At 39.1% G+C, this 16,809-nt stretch overlaps 1 pseudogene; it reads left to right on the top strand.

Annotated features, from left to right (window-relative positions):
* Window positions 1-1,016: 1,016 nt before the first annotated feature.
* LOC113590228 lies at window positions 1,017-9,603 on the top strand (annotated as a pseudogene).
* The last annotated feature ends 7,206 nt before the right edge of the window (window positions 9,604-16,809 follow it).

Here is a 16,809-nt window from a genome sequence, read left to right as displayed (position 1 = left end):
AAATCCCAATACCTGCTAAAGATGTTGTTCTAGGATCTTCATCTAGAGTACTGGGGTATATTCAAGACTTAAATGCCAACAGTGCATTGAAATAGATACATTTACATGTGTGAATGTAAAACATTTCATGAATTTGTTCTAAGTATAGTTATTTATCTTTATTAACTTACTGTTGTGTTCTTTAGACCTACACTTCACCACCAGCATTGTCACTGCCACAACCTAAAACTAAATATGGGAATTTGATCAACAGTTACAGGACACATCAGCAATTTATCAATGTTCAAGTTCAAGTTTATTTGTCACATACATAGTCATACACAGTATAACTCACAGTGAAATGGTTGATTGGGATTGAGTGGGAGTGGGATCCCAGCTCTTACTTTTAGCCATAGAAGTACAAAAGCTGAAGGGGATCCTAAGATGCAAACAGAAAGGAAAAGGTGTATAGATATTTTATCCTGTAGACAGTGTCTGAATACTAATCAGAAAGGACAGAGAAAGGTATGAAAGAAAAACATACACTATAGGAGTGTGTTTTACTCAGTTGTGAAATGTTTATGCATACATTAAACATACAGGTGACACACCTTGGTGTATTTAAATTAGTAATGAAAAAGTTGAAAATCTTTAGCTCCTTTAGACTCTTGTCCCACTCAAACTTTTTTGCTTATTGTGCAACTTGTGAATAATCTTATAAACCTATAACCCAGTTCATTTACAATTAGATAAAATGGCAAGCAGTTAAATAAGATGTGAGGCATTTAAGCCATGTGGCCTATCCTCAGTAAATACCACAAGGTAGTTAATATGTAATGTTAAGATTTGTAAAGATTTTTTAAGGTACCAACCCTTTTTAAAAATCAACCAATGTGCTGGACTTGTGCTGCTCCCTGTCTCTGATAAAAAGAGTAGGAGGTTGGCTCTCCCTCCATCTGCCTGGCTCTCCTCCAGCACCTTCCATTTCCACTCTCTGTCCAATCTATTCTCTCTTCTTCCTTAACTGCCATTTGCTAATGTCTGGTGAGAACATTAAGTCTTCCTCAAGGGCCTCATTCAGCAGCCGTTCCTTCACATGCCCAAGTTCCAGCACTGTGAGGAAGAGCTTCAGTGTGCGTAGCTTCTATGGGGAAAGCTCAAACAGAGCAGGTGGTGCACTGGGAGGATTTAGGGTTGCTGGAGGTCCACTCTTGCGCTGTGGGGTGTATGGCAGTAGTCCAGAGCTTGCCAGTGGGCTGGGTATGGGTATAGGGGCAGCTTGGCATGCTGGTCCCACCGTGTGGCCCCCAATGACAGAAGTAACTGTCACCAAAAGCCTCCTGGCTCCGTTGACCTTGGAGATGGACCCTAACATCCAGGCCATCAAGAGGCAGGAAAAAGAGCAGCTCAAAATACTGAACTCCGTCACTAAAGTAAGGCATTTTGAACAGTTCTATCTCCTCTTTCCTCTGTCATTCTCTGTGCATGTATGTTACGATTTGAATGTTTTAGTCTGAACCTTTCTGTATCAACTTTTATATTTCATCGGTGTTGAATGTTTGTGTTCATAAATACTGTTTCTAAACTGTGTTGTGTGGAACAGTGTGTGTTATAATCACTATTATGAGCACCCACTGTAATCTATAGTTCTAAACTGCATTGCATTGCTTTACACTGCAACTTGCAATCTCCAATTTTTACATTCTGTTTTCCATTACATTACTTATCAGCCTACTATGCTTACATTACAACTTCTTGGTCCCGGTGTGGACTACATGGCAAAGTAACAGATGTTTGACAAGAGGTTGAATATCTGAAGCCTGCTTTTACCCACTTGTCAAAGACATCTTGCTGACTTTATATGGATAGAAAGGTGCAGGGTTAAAATTCACTTTCTCTCTTCAACTCCGACCATTATCTCTTTATCTAAGTGTATTATCAATTTCAATGAGCCTCCTGCAAATGACTTCACACACACACACACACACACACACACATGCACACACACACACACAGATATATATTCACAGGTTTGTCCTGCCACTCTTTTTTTCTCCCACCACACTAAAATATAAAAGCAGTCTACACCTACTGAGTAAGGAGAGGCGAAGAGTTAGCATATTCCACTTTGTGAACTTGATTCCAACAAACAATTATTGCTACTAGAGGGTTCAACTTTAATATTAATGAATTATGTAGCCCCAAGGTCACTTACATAATCTCTCTCTCTCTCTCTCTCTCTCTACACACAGCACACAGCACACACACACACACACACACACACACACACACACACACACACACACACACACACACACACACACACAGATGCATGCATACATACAGTACATGCATACAGGTAGGAAATATGGTAGCAAGGTTTTGAATACATTAAGAATACACAAGGTTAATGTCAATTAAAAGGGAACTATTCAAATTATAAAGGCATAGACCAATATTTCTGTTTAGCAAATAGTGAGAGCCTGCAATATTACAAAGATGAAAGAAAGCACTTTTGGAGAGTGTTGGAATATAAGGTCTAAAAATGAGGTTGTACACAAGGTTGTATATTAAAGGGGTAGTTTAACAAGCACCCCTCCAATGTCAGTAGAAAGGTCAGAGAGTTTGTGCATAGTTTTATGTTACAAATTACCACAGGTAGCAGTAAGTGATACGTGATACATTTAATACTAAATTTGAGTATCATCAACATCATAGCAGAATTGGCATAGAAAGATGATACGACTAAGGGTTGCATGCAAGTAATGAATAGGAAGGAGCTGAGGACTAATTTATGGGGAAAAATAAATGGTTGATTTATGCTTAATAATGACAACAATATGAGGTCTGTTGTTGAGATAAGATCTAAACCAGAAAGGTTTGTAATGCCAGTAACTGAGACAAAAATATAGTATGTTATGATTTAGTGTATTAAAGCAGTGCTAAGACCTAGGAGGAAGAGAATATACAGGGCTTAAGTGAGAAGGAGATCACATAGGACTCATAATAGAGTGTCAGAGACAATCAAGTGTCAGTGTCATAATAGCGTGTCAGTGTCATAATAGAGTGTCTGTGTCATGTATAAAGACAATATAGTGTCAGTGTCATAATAGTGTCAGTGTCACATATAGAGACAATAGAGTGTCAGTGTCATAATAGAGTGTCAGTGTCATAATAGTGTCAGTGTCATATAGAGACAATAGAATGTCAGTGTCATAATAGAGTGTCAGTGTCATGTATAGAGACAATAGAGTGTCAGTGTTATAATAGTGTCAGTGTCACATATAGAGACAATAGTGTGTCAGTGTCATAATAGAGTATCAGTTTCATAATAGTGTCAGTGTCACATTTAGAGACAATAGAGTGTCAGTGTCATAATAGAGTGTCAGTGTCATGTATGGAGACAATATAGTGTCAGTGTCATAATAGAGTGTCAGTGTCACATATAGAGACAATAGAGTATCAGTGTCATAATAGAGTGTCAGTGTCATGTATAGAGACAATAGAGTTTCAGTGTCATAATAGAGTGTCAGTGTCATATAGTAGATTTAAAATGGGTCTTATTGCCTCTTTGCTGCCTTTTGGTGGAAAATCATGAAGTCTTCCTCAAGGGCTTTATAAAACTGCTGCTCTTTCAAAGGTTCAGGTTCCAGCTCCATCAGGAAGAGCTTCAGTGTGCACAACCCCTATGAGGGAACCTCCAACACATAAGGGGCTATTGTTGGGGTATAGGGTTGCTGGTGGGTGAATCTTTAAGCCCTGGGTGTATGGTTGTTGAGTATGACTGTGGAAGCAGGCTGGGTCGTGGTTCCCATCTTGTACCCTGTAATAACAGCTGTAAATGTCAACAAAAGCTTCCTAACTGCAACTCTTTCCCAATCTTTTACTTGGAAGAAAAGATTCGAGATGGGTTAATGATTTTCCAGAAAGCCAAGTTGTAACCTAGGGTTCTTAAGAAAGGTGTTTAACAACAATGGTTGTAGAAAAAGTAGAAACAGAAAGAGCAACACAATTTTTTTTACAAGGTAGGACATGACAGACAAAAAAACCCCCAAAAAACAAAAAAAAACATTTCTTAAGAAGTTGGGTGGAGCAGAATTGAGTTAAAAAATAAAACTGATTCACGAGTATTATAGGAGGTTATCAGTGTATTTAAGTAATGGACAAGGTGTATAGGGAAATGCATGGAGAAATGTTGCTATTTTTGCTGATTCTGTGCTAAAAGAGTATAAAAGAGCTATTACATTGCTCAGCATTTACATTTACATTTACGGCATTTAGCAGACTCATAGAATATATCCAAGTACAGTACAGTAGGTTAGAGTCCAACATACCAATGCACTAGAATACTGTAGAATACAGGGATGAATGCTGATATCTAGAAGTAGAACAGCAGCAGAGTGGAGGCTGAAGCAGTGAAAGGAGTGAAAATGTTGGATTTAGTTCCACTGACTATAGAGGAAAAATATGATATGGTACTATTTATAGATGATCTGTATTTAAGTGTAATTTTAGTAGACTAGAGAGTGATTGGCACTCATATAGGCACAATTTGCCTACAATGCACTGTGTACCCTTCCTGTAACCTAGCACTTTTCACTGATTTCCATCTCCCATGGCTATGCTGTTTAGTGTCTATTACCTGAGTGCCTTCTTTTCATTTATCGCTCTCTTTGTTTTTCTCAAAACACATGTAAATATTTATCAAAAACCTGTGTAAATAAGTCAAGGCATGCCTGGTGATAAAGGAAAGTGTGAGAATGTGTGAGATGTGAGATGTAGTTACCAGATATAAATTGGATTAGTCTCTAAATTGTTCTAGAATTTAGAAATTCATGGTCTGAGCTGTCTTGGGAATTTGAAAACTGGGATGCTTTGGATAAGGGTGACTGTTTAGCCAGTCTGCAGTTTTGCTCTGTTCCAGCTGACAATGCAAATGATCCAGGTAATCAGGTCTGATCAGTCATTACAGGTTCTGAAACAATAGCAACAAGTAGACTGCCTGAGAGTTTCTGGGAACAGGATTGGGAGCCACTATGCTCAGTGAGTACATGTAAATGGAAATACCAGAATCTGCTGGTCTACCCCAGGTGTGCTCTCTGGAGCAGCAGAACAAAAGGCTGGAAGACCAAGTGGAGCCTTCTGCAGGAGCAGACCACCTCTCACTCCAACATCAAGGCCATATTTGAAGCCTACATCGCCAGACTGCACAGACACCTGGATAGCCTGGGAAATGAGAAACTATGTCTGCAGTCTGACCTGCACAACATGCAGGGCTTGGTGGAAGACTTAAAAACAAGTATGACAGCATTTAACATACAGCATACATACAGCAGCACCTCAGAGGAGTATAAAACATGCTAAAGAGGAATGTTAATCATCATCCTTCCAGCTAGGTGCTACTGTCAGTAAAAAAGAAAACCTGAAAAATAGTTGAAATTGTTCATTTGAATTCCCATACCTTTACAGGTATGAAGTAGATCATCAAAAAAGTGAGTCACAAGCTTTGTGAGGATGTGTTTATCTTCCAGAGTGCATCATTCACCTTTTCTACAGCATTTCACATAATTTAGTTTGAATGTTTGTACTGAAAGTTATGTTTGCAGTATTTATCCAGGTGATCGAACATGTGTGTGTGTGTGTGTGTGTGTGTGTGTGTGTGTGTGTGTGTGTGTTTGTGTGTGTGTGTCAGGACTTTGATGAGGCAAGCCTAGGTACCGCAAGTATGGAGGCTACACTGGAGAGCATGATTGATGAGATTGATTTCCTAAAACAGATCTATAATGAGGTATTATTTATTATGCTGTAATACAACAGTCTGTCATTTTATTTTATTTGCAGTATAAATTAAATCAACTTAAAAATAATAGAACACTTGCAGTATCAACATAATTTGCATGTTTTTTTCACATTGATTTGTTTGTTTTTAAGCAGAAATGATTTAAAGATAAATGGAAACAAGTCATGGAGACATTTGAATAGACACAGATTAATTGAGACAGACAAATGGGGACAGGTAAATGGAGACAGATAAATGGAACAAGATAAATGGAGACAGGTAAATGTAGACCGGTAAATGGAGACGAGTAAATGTAGACAGATAAACGTAGACAGATAAATAGAGACTGGCTTACTGGTTTGAGGAGCGTTATCCAGCCCGTTCCATAGCCTCGTTTTCTTAATCATTTGGACAGGAGCTGCAGGAGCTGCAGGGTCAGATCAAAGACACGTCAGTGATTGTGGAGATGGACAACAGAAGGCACCTGGACATGGACACCATTGTGGCTGAAGTCTGTGCTCAGTACGAGGACATCGCCAACCGCAGCCGTGCTGAGGCTGAGAGCAGGTACCAACAGAAGGTAGGAGAAGCATGACAAACCTTCTACTATATTTGAATACAGCGGGCAGCTATGTGAAGCTGAGAGCTGTTCCAAGAAGAAAGTAGGAGAGCGTGCATATTACTGATACAGTTAGAAGTGTTTTTTGGCTGTCTTGGGGCACTTAGTGTTTTTGGAACCTTTTACAGGACAGGACTTTTTATTGCAGGAAACAAAACAACAAAATTTTTCAAATGATCTCTTTTTCCACCTCTTTTCTTTTTTTCTATGCACCTGTGTATGTCTGTATGTATTTTTCATGTTTGTGAATATTTTCTATTTTAGTATGATGAGTTGCAGATGTCCTAAGAAGCACTAAAGCCGAGATTGCTGAATATAAGCGAAAAATCCACTGCATGCATTCAGAGATAAATGCTATCAAAGGACTGGTAAGAACGCTATTTGTTCCTATTGCAGTACACCTTCCTTTTCCTGTCTTCATGTACATTTACATTTACACTTACATTTATGACATGTGGCAGACAGTCTTATCCAGAGCGAATTACAAAAGCGCTTTGTCATTTACTCATATAATGTATCCTAGCCAGTACAGTAGGTTAGAGTTCAAGATACCATTCAACAAGAATGCTGTTGAAATACAGGGTTCAATGCTGATGCCTAGAAGTGCAAAACACATAAGATCTATAACAGACAACAATAAATGCAATTAACAATACCCTACCATATGTACCAGAGTTTCAGTTACTCAACATAGGTGCAGGATCAGTGGTCATTAATCTTTTTACTCGGCAGCTTCTTGGTACCCGAGATTCTTAGCAACCTGTCATCACTCCAAATTTTGCCTTGCCGCTGTGAAATACATTGGTACTATTGGCAGGGTACTGAGGTCCATTTCCATTTTCCATTTTTCCATTTTTCCATTTTCTGTTTTAGCCATTAAAATACAGCCTCCCTGCTGGTTAGGCAAGCAGGCCATTACCTCACAAGTATAGCTTGCTTCCGACCTCTACTAAATGAACTATATGCCTGCTTCTGCTATAGTACTGGTAGTATTGGTCAGCGGCCAAGGTATATGTGTATCCAGCTACCATAGCAACCTGACAGCCATTGTCACTGTTTTGTCACTTTGAGGCACTGAAGTAGGATTTTGCAACAACCTTTAGTTATATTCACCAAAACATGTCACCAGAATTCCAGTGTTCTTATCTTGTTTGTGAACTGATGCATTTTGAGAAATTAGTTTATTGGCTATATGGCAAAATGAGGAAACAAAATGTACAACTTCAAACTTTAAAACAATTTCTACATTTCTAAAGATTCTGAACTAATTTAAATAGTTCTATTCTATTTTCTGGGGACTTTCATAGAAAATAAATGTAGTAACTGAATATAAACTTCTCAGTTCAATTCCTAATTCAATTCTATGTTGATCCCAGCCTGCTAACCAATGCAACCAAAGTTAGACATGGGTCCATCAAACATTTAATTAGTAATACAACTGTGATTTACCATTAAAAAAAACAATATATTTATGACAACATTTTTGTTTATATGGCTGGATTTACAGTTTTTTAACAGTGCAGGATACATTAATCAAAGTTTGTATGTGGGCCTGCATATGTGTGTGTGTGTGTGTGTGTGTGTGTGTGTGTGTGTGTGTGTGTGTGTGTGTGTGTGTGTGTATGCGCATGCATCTGTGTTTTGAAACATCCCAAATATGAAACAAATGGACACCCTATGCATAGTGATAACATCACTTATTGTAAACTAGAAACTTAAAGCCTCAGCTAAGTTTCTTTATCTTGCAAATATTCTTTGCCTTCATGATAATAGTGCAGTAGTGAGAAGGATCAAATCAAAGAGGCAGAGGAGAAAGGAGAACTAGCCATGAAACAAGCTAAAGACAGCTCACAGGAGGTCGAGAGTGCTCTCCAGAGGACAAAGAAGGACATGGCCCTGCAGGTGCGTAAGTACCAGTCACTGATGAACATCAAGCTGGCTCTGGACATTGAGATCGCCACCTACAAGAAGCTCCTGGAGGGAGAGGAGAACAGGTAGGATGGATCACCTAGTTTTGATCACCTAGTTTTCAGATCATTTGCTGTCAGCTCAATGTCATAGATGATGTGGTGGCGTGACGTGGAAAGGGAGTGAGCGAGAGGAAGTAAGTGCAAAATAGGAGTGTCTTTATTCTCTGTTATCAGAATAAGGCAGCAAAAGAGCACAGCATCGAGCTGGCTGAAAAGCACAAGAAACAAATAAACATGCTGGCAGTAATACTCAAAGCGTGCAGATGCAGATGAGTTGTATCAAGCCATTGTCTTAGGCATGGCACAGGCAAGCAATGCACAGCGCTGAAACAGAAGACCTGGAGGCCGGGGGGCGGGGGGTGATGGGCGTGTCCTCCCCAGGTGGATTAAATAAATACGGCAAAGGTCAAATGAATTTTTATCTTTGCTTATCAGGAACAACAATAAAAACATATAATTTATCTTATTTTAAAATACATTTCCCCCCCCAAAGAAATTCCTTTTCTTTGATTTTCTTTAGAATCTAGGCAGTCAATATCTCCTGACAGACCTGTAAGTTCCAGTGTGCACATCTGTTTGAGTGCCTCTCTCTCTCTCTCTCTCTCTCTATCTCTCTCTCTCTCTCTCTCTCTCTCTAGCTCTACACCTCCTTCCCACTTTACCTTCTGCAGTTATGACAGCCTGTCTATGTAGTTACATTAACTATAACTTTGTACCACTTTATGCCTCTCAGCCTTGAATTGCCAGTCCTACATGCAGGAAAACAGCATCGCCTCACCCCACAGTCCTGACACTCGTCCTCAGATCGCTGTTTGTGACTTTGGTACCCCTGTGCTTTTTAGCACTGGTGCTGAGAGGAACTCCTCCAGTAGCTTTGCTCTCATCCAAACCAAGATGCTTGCTATCACGGGAAAGGGAGAGCAAGCCGGAGACTCATGAAGCAGCTGCCAAAGCCAATACAAAGTTCTCAGTCCAGGAAGAAAAACTAAAGATTCCATAATACTTCATACTCTTTGAAAAGATGAACTGATAATCCGAGACATTAAGTTAATTATGCTGCCTTAAAACAAAATCCAATTTGTATTTGTATTAATCATCTAGTCTAACTAGTTCCTTTGAAAACTATTAACCCTTCAATTATTTCTACAAATGATTTACCCCCTGTTCTAATACCCCATAGCAGGGATATTTTGCCTGCCCAGTTTTGATAATTCCTTGTAAAAAAAGTCAGTAACTCGTGCTTAAGAATCTCTTGGAATAACAACTTCTATTATGGTAACCAACAATAAAGCTTGTCTATGAAGACGTATCACATTTATTTATTGTTTGTATAGATAGATAGATAGATAGAGAGAGAGAGTGAAAGAGAGAGAGAGAGTTCTACAGTCTGATCACTGTGAGCATGAAGGACCTTCTGTAGCGCTTTTTATTGCAGCAGGGCTGGAGCAGTCTGGAGCTAAAGTTGCTCCTCTGAGTGATCGCACGGTGGTGGAGAGGGTGGGAGGGGTTGTCCTAATCCACAGCAGCTTTTCGACTGGTCTTTTCTGAAATACTGACTCCAAAGAGAGCAAGATGTGTGCTGACCTACATTACTTTCATACTGTGTAGAAGATAGCACTAGAATCAACAGTCCCAAAGAACATCTGCAGCATCTTGTTATATACATTATATACAATTCTCAAGAAGTAGAATCTGCTCAGTCCTTTTTTGGAGTCAGTGTTACATGTCCACTCCAGTCTGTGGTCCAGATGCACTTCCAAGTACTTGTGTGCCACTGTCGCCAGTTCGTCTCCCAGTACATTTACATTTACATTTCTGGCATTTAGCAGAAACTCTTATCCAGAGTGACTTACAAAAGTGCTTTGTAATTTACTCATAGAAAGTGAAAGGACCAGTATGAAGACAGAAGACGGTGAGCTTTTGCTCTTTCTGAGGTGGCGCTGAAGTTGAGCTGGAGTTATTTCTACACCACAAAGCTTTTACACCACAAAACTTGCCATCACGCCCCTGTACTCCAATTCCTGTCTGTCTGAAAATTTCTGTAGGTGACATGTCTCTGTGTTGTACCTGAAGTCAGATGTGTGGAGTGGGAGCAGGAAAGGTGAGAGTACCATGTCATTCTACAATTGCAAAAAACTGGAGTCTCAATGTCAGATCTTGATCCAGGTGAAGGTGAAGATGTCCACCTGCATCCCACTTAGTTTCTAATCAAGTAGAGAAGGCTGGGTGGTGTTAAAGGCACGGAATGAGCTAAAAAACATGACCCTTACAGTGCTGCTTTATCTAGGTGTGACTAGCCTGCTGCAGCAAGTAGATGATTGCATATCTCTATAGGGTCTTCATCATATGTGATGTTAGATCCATTGGTCTATTGTCATTGGGTGGATGAATTGATGGATACCCTTTCTTAGACACTGAGACTATGCAAGATGTCTTCCAGAGCACAGGAAACTCACACTTCCTCATTCTCAGGTTAAAGAGGCAATATTATAGCAGTAATGGATTATGTCTGAAAGAAAACATACATACATGTACAAAAAACATTTCCATTTACAATTGTGAAAAGTGTCATACATGTTCTATAATTTCAGTAGTAATCTTAAGCAGAAGATTTGAAGAAGAGTAAAGGAAAGTTGATTTACCTCGCTCAAGAACTACTAACATTGTTGCATCTCATTAGAAAGACTCAATTTATATCTCATCACAAAGCACAAAGCTTTTTCTTTGTTTAAAGAAGTAAACTAGTTGGGGATGCTGGTACTGTGATGTGTAACAGCCCAAGTACTGCAGGGAGCAGAACAGGACACACAGACTCCCTCGACATTGTAAAACATCTAATAACACAACATGTAACAGACAACGGTGGCACTCACACATGACATTAACAGTGAACATAAACACACTTAACACTAACAATAAAGATTGTGACATGAACACAGGCTAGACAAACATGGATGCTAACATATGCTTTGACAACAATGACCAACAGTGAGGGGCGCACTGATCACAGTTTAAATAGCCTAACGAACGCTAACGCTTCAGCAGCGTACAGCAGCGTACCCTCACAGGGGTGTGGCCACAAACAAGAGTGAACTCCCCCTGCACGTGGCAGGCCGTACCACGTGACTTGTGTGTATGTGTGTGTGTGTGAGAGGGGGGGTTGTCCCATGATAGATGTCATACCTTTCCTTAGTGATAAGGGTAATTGGGGAAATGATTCATTTGCATTTCCTTATTAAAACAGAAGAGGGAGCCTAAAGAAAAACAATCTTATAAAAATAAGGTCTATTAATGTATCATTTGGATACTTATACTTACAAAATAATGTTTAATTGTATATAATGAAAGAACAAATATATAGAGAGTGAGAGTTTACAAATACTTGATTAATCAAGTAATTAATGTATTAATGTACAACCGTTATCAATGCATCAGCAGAAATCATAATATATCACATTTTGAAATGCTACAGAGCACATTTTACAATTCATTTAATATTGTGCATTTTAACCCATTTTTGTACTCCTCAGTATTTAAGTCATATAGTACACTTCATAACGTCTTGTGCAACAGATCTTATTGTGAAAACATGATGGAAACCCCAAATTGATTTTGGGTGGAGAAAACACTTTAACACACTTTAAAAACACATTTCAACACACTTTAAACTTGGCAGTGATTCCCTGAGCAGTTATGGAAAACCCATAGTAACTAGAGTCTTTTTGGATGCAGCAAAGCAATTTTATTGCTACTGCAATATGCTTTTGCATCACTTGGATATTACAGAAGTAGTATAAGGGAAGAAAGACAGCAGATGCTATAAGTAAGTGAGAGGTCTTCCTTCTGCCCAAGAACACACAACTGCTTCATGACACCTGTTTTCTGCCCTTATAAACACAGTTAAGAAGGACTGCATTAGTTTGCTGGAGTTGCAAGCAAAGCCACAGCAGGGACAGATATATTTCCTAGGCAGTAGGGGGAAAAAAAGGTCATTTGTATTTTACATGTGTCATGACACAATATGTGCACACTGCTTGGAAAGAATGGAGCAGGGTGAAACAGAAAAGAAAGGCATAGGTTAGGAAAAAAGGATGTCCATCCAGAACATTTTCACATTTTCACAATTGGGCAGAGAGGTGATTTTGGAGATTTATGGTGTCACACACTGGCCTCAAGCATTTCACCCTGTCCTAAAGGCTCCACCCTAAACCCACTCAACCAGGCATCAGTGTTAGTGGATGACTAAGTTTCAATGTGTCCTGTGAAATGTTAGAAAAAAGATTACTCTCTCGTTCTCTTTGTTTCTGACCCTCTCTCAAAACAAGCTTCAACAGGTCTAATCCTACCTTCAGTGGTAACAGAAACTCAGTGGATTAGCCACGTTAGCAGAGTTTATAATTAATTTAGAGTGATGCAGCTCATTTATAAGTATCAGCTTTACATTTTTCCAAATGTCACTGAGCTCTGTTTCACCTTCTTCTTTCCCAAAATCCCTCTTAACTGCTAATGAACAAGTCTTGGGAGCTATAGAGAGCTATAGAGCAGCCTAAGCCTTTGCCTTCTAACCAACCATGTACATCAGTCTCACACTATGATAACTGAACTGCAACTTATACTGATACACAAGCATTTGACTTTATTTTGTACATGTGTGTATGCGTGTGTGTGTGTGTGTGTGTGTGTGTGTGTGTGTGTGTGTGTGAGTGTGTGTGTGTGTGTGTGTGTGTGTGAGTGAGACAGAGAGAGAGAGATATTTAGTGTGTGTGTGTGTGTGTGTGTGTGTGTGTGTGTGTGTGTGTGTGTGTGTGAGTGAGACAGAGAGAGATATATATATATATAGTGTGTGTGTGTGTGTGTGTGTGTGTGTGTGTGTGTGTGTGTGTGTGTGTGTGTGTGTGTGTGTGTGAGTGGGTGAGACAGAGTGAATGTTAAGGGTAAAAGAGGATCAGACAAAAATAAATAAATATTGTGCAGGTATAACAGGTGAGCTTTGCCTAGAGCTGAATTCTATTACAAACAATATGAGAGTCACTTACTCTTCCATTTACAGTCATGAAATAATACCCTTCTTGAGTTTGTACATGACAAGTGAGGGGTCAAATGAAAGTGTGGTAAACACACCCTGTTTGATATGAGCAGCTATCTGCATTTTGTTTCCAATGCATGTTTTCAAATAAAGCTACAGAGAAGTGACCATATCTGCATTTCTTTATTCTTGCTCTTATGCATTATTTTCTCCAAAAGCCTTACTAGAAGGCATATTGTCTTTCTGTCATCTTCAGTAGGTGTTTGATATACTAGAATTCCTCTTATTGCTTTAACAAGGGGAGAGGGAGCCACACCAAACATAATTAGAAGCATCTCTCTCTCCCCGCCTTACTTTCTCTGGCTCTCTCTCTCACTCTCACTTGGATGCTTTGGGTGGGTGTGTCTTGTTGTTAAATTATGACTAACAATGAAAGCAGGTATTTCAACTCAGCACTCACCCAGATTCTCACAATCCAACACTCCTCAGTTTTAATTACAATCCTTTTAATATCTGCATGCAACTAAAAGAATTAAAATTAAAAATAACTACCTTGCTTTTTTTCTACACAAGTTTAATTACGTTGATTAATGTTGTCTACTTATTTATCCACACACTATAAGGACAAAAGTACTGGGACACACTGCTTAATTATTGCATTCAACTGTTTCATTCAGTCCCATTGCCACAAGTATATAAAATTAATCACCTAGCCATGCAGTTTGCCTTTACAAGCATTTGTGAAAGAATGGGTTGTTCTAAAGGCTCACTGAATTTGAGCATTGTACTGTAATAGGATGCCACCATTGCAACAAGTCAGTTTGTGAAATTTCTCCCCCCTAGATATTCCACAATCAACTGTGAGTGGTATTATTGAAAAGTGGAAGCATTTAGGAACCACAGCAACTCAGCCATGAAGTGGCAGACCACATACAGTTACAGATCAAGGTCACCTAGTGCTGAGATGCATAGTGATGGAGTGGTAGGCACACTATCACTGGACTCAGGAACAGTGGAACTGTGTTCTGTGGAGTGACAAATCACACTTCTCTATCTGTGAGTCTGATTGATGAGTCTGGGTTTGGTGAATGCCAGGAGAACATTACCTACCTGACTGCATTATGCCAACTGTAAAGTTTGGTAGGAGGGATTTTTTTTGGTAGGAGGTTGTTTTTCAGCTGTTGTCTTAGGCCACTTATTTCCTAAATCTTATAGCTTCAGCATTTTGGACAATTGTATGCTTCCAACTTTTTGGGGACAGTTTCTGGAAGGCCCTTTTCTGTTCCATCATGACTGTACCACTGTCCACAAAGTAAGGACCATAAAAACATGGTTGGGTGAGTTCGGTGTGGAAGAAATTGACTAGGCCACAAAAAGCCCTGACCTGAATCCCACTGAAAACCTTTGGGATTAACTAGAACAGAGGTTGCATGCCAGGCCCTCTCATCCAACATCAGAGTCTAACCTCACAAATGCTCTTCTGGATCACTGGGCAAATATTTCCACAGACCCACTTCAAAATCTTGTAGAAATCCTTCCCAGAAGAGTGGAAGCTGTTATAGCTCCAAAGGGGTGGACCAACTCCATATGAATACCTTTGGATTTAGAATGGGATGTCATAAAAGCTCCTGTATGTGTAAGGTGTAGGTGTTCCAATAATTACATCCATAAGGAGTAGTTTGTTAGGTATCTGTCACCTGAAGAAATGCACATTTTTAAATGTTCATTAAATGTTTGAAAATGGAAAAAAAAAAAGCTGCATTATCTGATGTTGCAGAATGTTTAGTGGGAAATATCCTTAACATGCATTAACTCTCCTAGGAAACCTTGCAAAATGTATTTAATAATGAAATGAATGTTTATAATGAGAGGAGGTAATTGTTTGACAAAAATATGACACCTCTGAGGCCAGGAGATGTGTGTGTGTGTGTGTGTGTGTGTGTGGGTGTGTGGGTGTGTGTGAAAGAGAGAGAGAGAGAGAGTTTTACTATGGTTGAACCATCATGTGAACCATCTGATATCATCAGCTGCTGAGCACTTTGAATTCATTGAGTTTAATTGAACAGGCAGTTTTTGCAGCACATGAGCCTTATTTAAAAGTAAATTAGCCTGCAACTTTAGGTCAGCACAGCATATGATACAGAAGCAAGAGCAAGCATGTTGCCCAACTGACAAACTTGTAAGGTTTTCAAAACATAGGTCATCATCTTTTGTTGTCTTAACTTGTTAGAAGATAAAATCTCATAAAAGATATTTTGTGTTTAAGATTTCAATACTTGCAGCAATTGGCTTCTTACAAGCTTTTGAACAGCAGGTCAGTGTGGCTGAGTGACAGGCTGAACATGGCCACTCTGGTTTGGATCATAAGGTGGGGTACACATTTCCCTGGTGCAGTACTGACATTCTTGCACATGCTTAACCACACCCCAGCCTGCCCAACCTGTTGAGATGTTTGATGGACTGTATGAATGAGTGGTATGTACAAATGTTGTTATTCAGAGATGTAAGAAGGGTGTTATCCAAACATGTCTCTATAAAAACAAGTCATTCAAATCCACTAATTTAATTAGCAGAGGTGTGATAACATCTCTTTTATTTTCTCTAAAATATGTGTCACACACTTTCCAACTCTATGCTACTATGCATCAGCTCTTCAGCAGAGGCTCAGAAAGTCCTCAGCATTTACTCCAGATGCATGGATTGTTCAATTAGCTCAAGCTCAAGCAGGTATAATAGTGAAATCAATTAATCTTGGTGATGCAAAATAATGGCAGAAGTTTTACTTTTAAGAACTGAACTTGTCCATTTGTGGTACATATTTGATATATTCTGCAATGGCTAATGGCAAATGTAATTTATCCACTTTTTTCATGCACTGTAAATACACTGCTGTGTTTGATTTCTGTATCTATGTGTAAAACTCTTGCATACTGCACATTCTAAGAGATTGTGACATATTTTTTTGTAAAACCTGACAAACTGAAAATGTAACAACGATTTGGACATACCAATCGACAGTCAATGAAAGCTTGTTCAAGGTCTATTAAGTTTCTTTCCTGCTCCTCCGTGAGCAGGTGTATTTGTGTGTGTGTCTCCCCTTAGGTTTGTCCTAAATGATGTGTAAACAAAATAAACATTATTCTCAATATCTCGGAGTGCTAAGCAACCTAACGGCTTCCAAATGTGTGTCATCAGTGGTCTGCTGAATCAGAAGGTGAGGTCCTCTAAACGTCTACATTAAGAAATTATAAATTATTACAAAAAAGCAAATTATACATTTTTACCAAAAATAAATAAATAAATAAAGTTATTTCTATGGAAATGGAACCTGCTGTGCACATGAGTTTGTTCACTTGCAGATGTAAGGCCATTACCTGAGTGCTGTAACTGTTGTACACCGTTTATTGTTCTTTTTGCTACCCTTTTGCCCATTTCA

The sequence above is a fragment of the Electrophorus electricus genome, chromosome 3 (genome assembly GCF_013358815.1).
Source record: "Electrophorus electricus isolate fEleEle1 chromosome 3, fEleEle1.pri, whole genome shotgun sequence".
Lineage (NCBI taxonomy): Eukaryota > Metazoa > Chordata > Actinopteri > Gymnotiformes > Gymnotidae > Electrophorus > Electrophorus electricus.
This window is presented reverse-complemented; position numbering and strand designations above follow the sequence as displayed.